The sequence below is a fragment of the Rhinatrema bivittatum genome, chromosome 2 (assembly GCF_901001135.1).
Source record: "Rhinatrema bivittatum chromosome 2, aRhiBiv1.1, whole genome shotgun sequence".
NCBI lineage: Eukaryota > Metazoa > Chordata > Amphibia > Gymnophiona > Rhinatrematidae > Rhinatrema > Rhinatrema bivittatum.
The window spans coordinates 342,237,930-342,245,852 of NC_042616.1; the positions used below are offsets into that span (position 1 = coordinate 342,237,930).

The 7,923-nt window shown below is 45.1% G+C and overlaps 5 non-coding genes across 5 annotated transcripts; 2 read left to right on the top strand and 3 right to left on the bottom strand.

The window, feature by feature from the left end:
- Positions 1-1,325: 1,325 nt before the first annotated feature.
- Positions 1,326-1,434, bottom strand: TRNAL-CAA. Its single transcript has 2 exons — positions 1,397-1,434; positions 1,326-1,371 (listed from the first exon to the last, which is right to left on the bottom strand). It is a non-coding gene; the product is annotated as a tRNA-Leu (tRNA).
- A 991-nt stretch (positions 1,435-2,425) lies between these two features.
- On the top strand, positions 2,426-2,497 carry TRNAP-AGG. Its single transcript has one exon. It is a non-coding gene; the product is annotated as a tRNA-Pro (tRNA).
- Positions 2,498-4,164: 1,667 nt separating this feature from the next.
- On the bottom strand, positions 4,165-4,273 carry TRNAL-CAA. The gene is made up of 2 exons: positions 4,236-4,273; positions 4,165-4,210 (listed from the first exon to the last, which is right to left on the bottom strand). It is a non-coding gene; the product is annotated as a tRNA-Leu (tRNA).
- A 992-nt stretch (positions 4,274-5,265) lies between these two features.
- Positions 5,266-5,337, top strand: TRNAP-AGG. The gene has a single exon. It is a non-coding gene; the product is annotated as a tRNA-Pro (tRNA).
- Positions 5,338-7,003: 1,666 nt separating this feature from the next.
- TRNAL-CAA lies at positions 7,004-7,112 on the bottom strand. The gene is made up of 2 exons: positions 7,075-7,112; positions 7,004-7,049 (listed from the first exon to the last, which is right to left on the bottom strand). It is a non-coding gene; the product is annotated as a tRNA-Leu (tRNA).
- Between the last annotated feature and the right edge of the window lie 811 nt (positions 7,113-7,923).

Sequence of the window (7,923 nt, forward strand, 5' to 3'; positions counted from 1 at the left end):
ATGTTAAAGTGCTTTATAAGATTTCAAGAAATATTTCAAATATTACACATGAAATAAAACATCGAACCCTAGTAACCAAATATGATGTAATAATGTGCGAGAACTTATTAAGAAAGACAAGTAGAGGCACAACAATCATATCAGAGATAAGAGCTGAAAGAACCGCGTCCCGCATCTCTGGCTCGCTCTGTCACCATCAGGTTGGAAATAGGTGGTAAGCAATCAGGCCTTAAGCATAACACAGCCTCGATCTTTATAACACGTGACGATAACAGTGGGTGTGTTGATATCATTCCTGTGGTGCTCAAAGGCCTATTTAATGGAGGTGATACTTAGCTTGCTAGAAAGCCAAGAAATACAATTTCTGGAAATGACATTTCAGAGAGATAGCATCCACTGGGAAATCACCTGCTTGCGATCTCTGCTTCCTTCTCGGTTGATCCTGAGTTTACACTTTATGTTGATTCATTCTGTTAGCCCTCCTGAAGTCAGCAACAGAAGAGACCCTTGAAGAGTCATAGCTGTGCTGTGATATACACCTCTGCTCCTAAGTGAATACTCTTTTGAAAGAGATGGATAAAATATATGGGGCAAAGAGAGAAGGCACTGGGTTAGTCAGGAAATGATGTGGAGAGAGTGTTAATAGCATTATAGTATAGCCTTTTGATAACTGAGGTAAGTGTGAAAAGGCAGCTGGAGCTGCTAAGGGTTAAGTTCACAGATAGCTGTGATGAGTCATTAGGCCATTGTCTAGGTCAGACCCAGGGTGATGCTGTTCATTTTGTGAATGAGCTCCAGTTACATCCTGGAGTTACATCCTGGAGTGCTCCTTTGAAGTTTCTCTGTAGGAGAATAGCTATTTTAAGGTCAGATAGAGAATGTCCTGGAAGGTTGAAATGTTCTGATACTGGTTTCTGAATGTTGCCATTTCTCATGACAGATTTATGTCCATTTCTTCTTTTCCTTATAGATTGACTTGTTTGTCCTAGGTAGACATCAGAGTGACAAGGCATGTATCACATTGGAGGAAGAGCAGGGAAAGGGGTCGGATGTTGTAGTTGATGTCGTTGGGTCCCGTGATGGTGTTGTCTGGCTTAATCTGTGGACAGAATTGGCATCTGGGCTTCTGGCAGGGTCTGGTACCTAAATTGGTGTCATTGTTGTACAATTCACGGTTGCTGGTGAGTATCCGTTTCAGATTGTGGATCAGGATACTGCCCTAAATTGACCATCGGTGCGACCCAGCTTGTCATGTCTGCTTTTCAATTGGAACCTAAAATGAATTGAAAAAAATAAGCCTGAGGTTCTGAACTATAGGATGAGCATGTCAGAAGTGGGATTTGAACCCACGCCTCCATCAGGAGACCAGAACACCCAGCACAGGGAAGCAGGAAGACTTGAGTCTGGCGCCTTAGACCACTAGGCCATTCTGACAACTGAAAGCAAAACTTGGGAAGATCTCCACCTGTGCGGTACAGGTGGTGTTGGGAGGGGGTGGGGGCGCTACCTTTAACCGTCCTCTCCTGGCAAACCTAGTTGGAGTGCAGGTTGGCGTTAATCCAGCACGACTTCTGCATTTCAACTGCAGATATACACTACAAGCAGGTAAATGGTCTAGGGGAATGATTCTCTCTTAGGGTGCGAGAAGTCCTGGGTTCAACTCCCAGACGAACCCTTGTCTTTCTATGTGTGGAGCTCCAGAAGAAGGCTGATACTAGTAAAGCTTTTGCTGAAAAGAATAACCATTTTAGGGAAGGGGCATCTACGAGATACAGAGTAGACATGGAGAGCAAAGCCAAAGGAGCAAGTGAGACAGACACTTCTTGAATGAGAGAGCTCGGGGCACGAGAAGAGCCCCACGAAGGCATAACTGCTGTGAGAGGGCAGTGTGCAGGTGCAAATTCTTCCTGATGTGCAACGTGAGGAGAAAGTAAATACAAATGCCATGCTGGGTCAGACCAAGCATCCATCAAGCCCAGCTTCCTGTCTCCGACAGTGGCCAATCCAAGTCGAAAGTGCCTGGCGAGAATAGTTCCCTCTAAGCTGAGCACGTGAGCGATTGCTCATTCATTTCGCAGCGTCATTCACAGATTTTACATGGTCGCTCACATAAAGTTTTTCTTTCTGCTACCGGCAGGTATGCAAGCTAATACCGCTGCTAAAAACTGATGCTTAAAAAAAATTGTTGCTCACGTGAAAAAATATTTGCACGCAACTATTCATTGCTTGGAGGGAACATTGCTGGCAATGACCCAAAATTTAAAGAAATCCCATGCTACAAGAGGCGCAGCAGCACGTGCTCGACCCGTAACCCAGAAATCCGTAGATGGGGACAATCCCCTGCCATTGATTTCAGTGCCACCCTGTTTTCGCCCACTACGCCTTGCTGTAGCAGTCGAGCAGGAGCTGAACCTTCCCATCCACTGGCTCGTTGGTCTAGGGGTATGATTCTCGCTTAGGGTGCGAGAGGTCCTGGGTTCAACTCCCAGACGAGCCCTTGCCTTTGTATGTGTGGAGCTCCAGGAGAAGGCTGGTACTAGTCAAGCTTTTGCTGAAAAGAATAACCATTTTAAGGAAGTGGCATCTATGAGATACAGAGTAGACATGGAGAGCAAAGCCAAAGGAGCAAGTGAGACAGGCAGAAACAATTCCTAATTTTTGCCCTAGTTTTAATGTTCTGCCTCCTCACAGTCTTCACCTGTCTCGGGACAGACATGCCGAGTAACCTTCTAGAGCATATGCAGCCCTCCCTAATCCAAAGTGATGAAGTGCCTATCATCGCAGGCATTTTGCATTATTTCTTGCTAACCATCTCAATTCCTTAATATACAACTGTGGATGTTAAAGTGCTTTATAAGATTTCAAGAAATATTTCAAATATTACACATGAAATAAAACATCGAACCCTAGTAACCAAATATGATGTAATAATGTGCGAAAACTTATTAAGAAAGACAAGTAGAGGCACAACAATCATATCAGAGATAAGAGCTGAAAGAACCGCGTCCCGCATCTCTGGCTCGCTCTGTCACCATCAGGTTGGAAATAGGTGGTAAGCAATCAGGCCTTAAGCATAACACAGCCTCGATCTTTATAACACGTGACGATAACAGTGGGTGTGTTGATATCATTCCTGTGGTGCTCAAAGGCCTATTTAATGGAGGTGATACTTAGCTTGCTAGAAAGCCAAGAAATACAATTTCTGGAAATGACATTTCAGAGAGATAGCATCCACTGGGAAATCACCTGCTTGCGATCTCTGCTTCCTTCTCGGTTGATCCTGAGTTTACACTTTATGTTGATTCATTCTGTTAGCCCTCCTGAAGTCAGCAACAGAAGAGACCCTTGAAGAGTCATAGCTGTGCTGTGATATACACCTCTGCTCCTAAGTGAATACTCTTTTGAAAGAGATGGATAAAATATATGGGGCAAAGAGAGAAGGCACTGGGTTAGTCAGGAAATGATGTGGAGAGAGTGTTAATAGCATTAGTGTATAGCCTTTTGATAACTGAGGTAAGTGTGAAAAGGCAGCTGGAGCTGCTAAGGGTTAAGTTCACAGATAGCTGTGATGAGTCATTAGGCCATTGTCTAGGTCAGACCCAGGGTGATGCTGTTCATTTTGTGAATGAGCTCCAGTTACATCCTGGAGTTACATCCTGGAGTGCTCCTTTGAAGTTTCTCTGTAGGAGAATAGCTATTTTAAGGTCAGATAGAGAATGTCCTGGAAGGTTGAAATGTTCTGATACTGGTTTCTGAATGTTGCCATTTCTCATGACAGATTTATGTCCATTTCTTCTTTTCCTTATAGATTGACTTGTTTGTCCTAGGTAGACATCAGAGTGACAAGGCATGTATCACATTGGAGGAAGAGCAGGGAAAGGGGTCGGATGTTGTAGTTGATGTCGTTGGGTCCCGTGATGGTGTTGTCTGGCTTAATCTGTGGACAGAATTGGCATCTGGGCTTCTGGCAGGGTCTGGTACCTAAATTGGTGTCATTGTTGTACAATTCACGGTTGCTGGTGAGTATCCGTTTCAGATTGTGGATCAGGATACTGCCCTAAATTGACCATCGGTGCGACCCAGCTTGTCATGTCTGCTTTTCAATTGGAACCTAAAATGAATTGAAAAAAAATAAGCCTGAGGTTCTGAACTATAGGATGAGCATGTCAGAAGTGGGATTTGAACCCACGCCTCCATCAGGAGACCAGAACACCCAGCACAGGGAAGCAGGAAGACTTGAGTCTGGCGCCTTAGACCACTCGGACATTCTGACAACTGAAAGCAAAACTTGGGAAGATCTCCACCTGTGCGGTACAGGTGGTGTTGGGAGGGGGTGGGGGGCGCTACCTTTAACCGTCCTCTCCTGGCAAACCTAGTTGGAGTGCAGGTTGGCGTTAATCCAGCACGACTTCTGCATTTCAACTGCAGATATACACTACAAGCAGGTAAATGGTCTAGGGGAATGATTCTCTCTTAGGGTGCGAGAAGTCCTGGGTTCAACTCCCAGACGAACCCTTGTCTTTCTATGTGTGGAGCTCCAGAAGAAGGCTGATACTAGTAAAGCTTTTGCTGAAAAGAATAACCGTTTTAGGGAAGGGGCATCTACGAGATACAGAGTAGACATGGAGAGCAAAGCCAAAGGAGCAAGTGAGACAGACACTTCTTGAATGAGAGAGCTCGGGGCACGAGAAGAGCCCCACGAAGGCATAACTGCTGTGAGAGGGCAGTGTGCAGGTGCAAATTCTTCCTGATGTGCAACGTGAGGAGAAAGTAAATACAAATGCCATGCTGGGTCAGACCAAGCATCCATCAAGCCCAGCTTCCTGTCTCCGACAGTGGCCAATCCAAGTCGAAAGTGCCTGGCGAGAATAGTTCCCTCTAAGCTGAGCACGTGAGCGATTGCTCATTCATTTCGCAGCGTCATTCACAGATTTTACATGGTCGCTCACATAAAGTTTTTCTTTCTGCTACCGGCAGGTATGCAAGCTAATACCGCTGCTAAAAACTGATGCTTAAAAAAAATTGTTGCTCACGTGAAAAAATATTTGCACGCAACTATTCATTGCTTGGAGGGAACATTGCTGGCAATGACCCAAAATTTAAAGAAATCCCATGCTACAAGAGGCGCAGCAGCACGTGCTCGACCCGTAACCCAGAAATCCGTAGATGGGGACAATCCCCTGCCATTGATTTCAGTGCCACCCTGTTTTCGCCCACTACGCCTTGCTGTAGCAGTCGAGCAGGAGCTGAACCTTCCCATCCCCTGGCTCGTTGGTCTAGGGGTATGATTCTCGCTTAGGGTGCGAGAGGTCCTGGGTTCAACTCCCAGACGAGCCCTTGCCTTTGTATGTGTGGAGCTCCAGGAGAAGGCTGGTACTAGTCAAGCTTTTGCTGAAAAGAATAACCATTTTAAGGAAGTGGCATCTATGAGATACAGAGTAGACATGGAGAGCAAAGCCAAAGGAGCAAGTGAGACAGGCAGAAACAATTCCTAATTTTTGCCCTAGTTTTAATGTTCTGCCTCCTCACAGTCTTCACCTGTCTCGGGACAGACATGCCGAGTAACCTTCTAGAGCATATGCAGCCCTCCCTAATCCAAAGTGATGAAGTGCCTATCATCGCAGGCATTTTGCATTATTTCTTGCTAACCATCTCAATTCCTTAATATACAACTGTGGATGTTAAAGTGCTTTATAAGATTTCAAGAAATATTTCAAATATTACACATGAAATAAAACATCGAACCCTAGTAACCAAATATGATGTAATAATGTGCGAAAACTTATTAAGAAAGACAAGTAGAGGCACAACAATCATATCAGAGATAAGAGCTGAAAGAACCGCGTCCCGCATCTCTGGCTCGCTCTGTCACCATCAGGTTGGAAATAGGTGGTAAGCAATCAGGCCTTAAGCATAACACAGCCTCGATCTTTATAACACGTGACGATAACAGTGGGTGTGTTGATATCATTCCTGTGGTGCTCAAAGGCCTATTTAATGGAGGTGATACTTAGCTTGCTAGAAAGCCAAGAAATACAATTTCTGGAAATGACATTTCAGAGAGATAGCATCCACTGGGAAATCACCTGCTTGCGATCTCTGCTTCCTTCTCGGTTGATCCTGAGTTTACACTTTATGTTGATTCATTCTGTTAGCCCTCCTGAAGTCAGCAACAGAAGAGACCCTTGAAGAGTCATAGCTGTGCTGTGATATACACCTCTGCTCCTAAGTGAATACTCTTTTGAAAGAGATGGATAAAATATATGGGGCAAAGAGAGAAGGCACTGGGTTAGTCAGGAAATGATGTGGAGAGAGTGTTAATAGCATTAGTGTATAGCCTTTTGATAACTGAGGTAAGTGTGAAAAGGCAGCTGGAGCTGCTAAGGGTTAAGTTCACAGATAGCTGTGATGAGTCATTAGGCCATTGTCTAGGTCAGACCCAGGGTGATGCTGTTCATTTTGTGAATGAGCTCCAGTTACATCCTGGAGTTACATCCTGGAGTGCTCCTTTGAAGTTTCTCTGTAGGAGAATAGCTATTTTAAGGTCAGATAGACAATGTCCTGGAAGGTTGAAATGTTCTGATACTGGTTTCTGAATGTTGCCATTTCTCATGACAGATTTATGTCCATTTCTTCTTTTCCTTATAGATTGACTTGTTTGTCCTAGGTAGACATCAGAGTGACAAGGCATGTATCACATTGGAGGAAGAGCAGGGAAAGGGGTCGGATGTTGTAGTTGATGTCGTTGGGTCCCGTGATGGTGTTGTCTGGCTTAATCTGTGGACAGAATTGGCATCTGGGCTTCTGGCAGGGTCTGGTACCTAAATTGGTGTCATTGTTGTACAATTCACGGTTGCTGGTGAGTATCCGTTTCAGATTGTGGATCAGGATACTGCCCTAAATTGACCATCGGTGCGACCCAGCTTGTCATGTCTGCTTTTCAATTGGAACCTAAAATGAATTGAAAAAAATAAGCCTGAGGTTCTGAACTATAGGCTGAGCATGTCAGAAGTGGGATTTGAACCCACACCTCCATCAGGAGACCAGAACACCCAGCACAGGGAAGCAGGAAGACTTGAGTCTGGCACCTTAGACCACTCGGCCATTCTGACAACTGAAAGCAAAACTTGGGAAGATCTCCACCTGTGCGGTACAGGTGGTGTTGGGAGGGGGTGGGGGCGCTACCTTTAACCGTCCTCTCCTGGCAAACCTACTTGGAGTGCAGGTTGGCGTTAATCCAGCACGACTTCTGCATTTCAACTGCAGATATACACTACAAGCAGGTAAATGGTCTAGAGGAATGATTCTGTCTTAGGGTGCGAGAAGTCCTGGGTTCAACTCCCAGACGAACCCTTGTCTTTCTATGTGTGGAGCTCCAGAAGAAGGCTGATACTAGTAAAGCTTTTGCTGAAAAGAATAACCATTTTAGGGAAGGGGCATCTACGAGATACAGAGTAGACATGGAGAGCAAAGCACCCAGCACAGGGAAGCAGGAAGACTTGAGTCTGGCGCTTCAGACCACTCGGCCATTCTGACAACTGAAAACAAGACTTGGGAAGATCTCCACCTGTGCGGTACCGGTGGTGTTGGGAGGGGGTGGGCGCGCTACCTTTAACCGTCCTCTCCTGGCAAACCTAATTGGAGTGCAGGTTGGCGTTAATCCAGCATAACCTAGGCATTTCAACCCTAACACCCCCCTTCCCGACTGTAAATTGTAAATTAAAATAAAAAGTCTCTGCATTCTAATCCCAGTACCCACCCCTCTCTTCCGTATGTATAAAATGTATAAATTACTCAAAAAACTCCTCTGTGATCAGAACTCCTATACGTCCTCCCTTCTGATTGTACTGATTACCCTAAAAGGTACCCCGCTGTCAGATTTATTACCCTTCCTACCTTCTGACTGTAATGTTTCGAAAAACA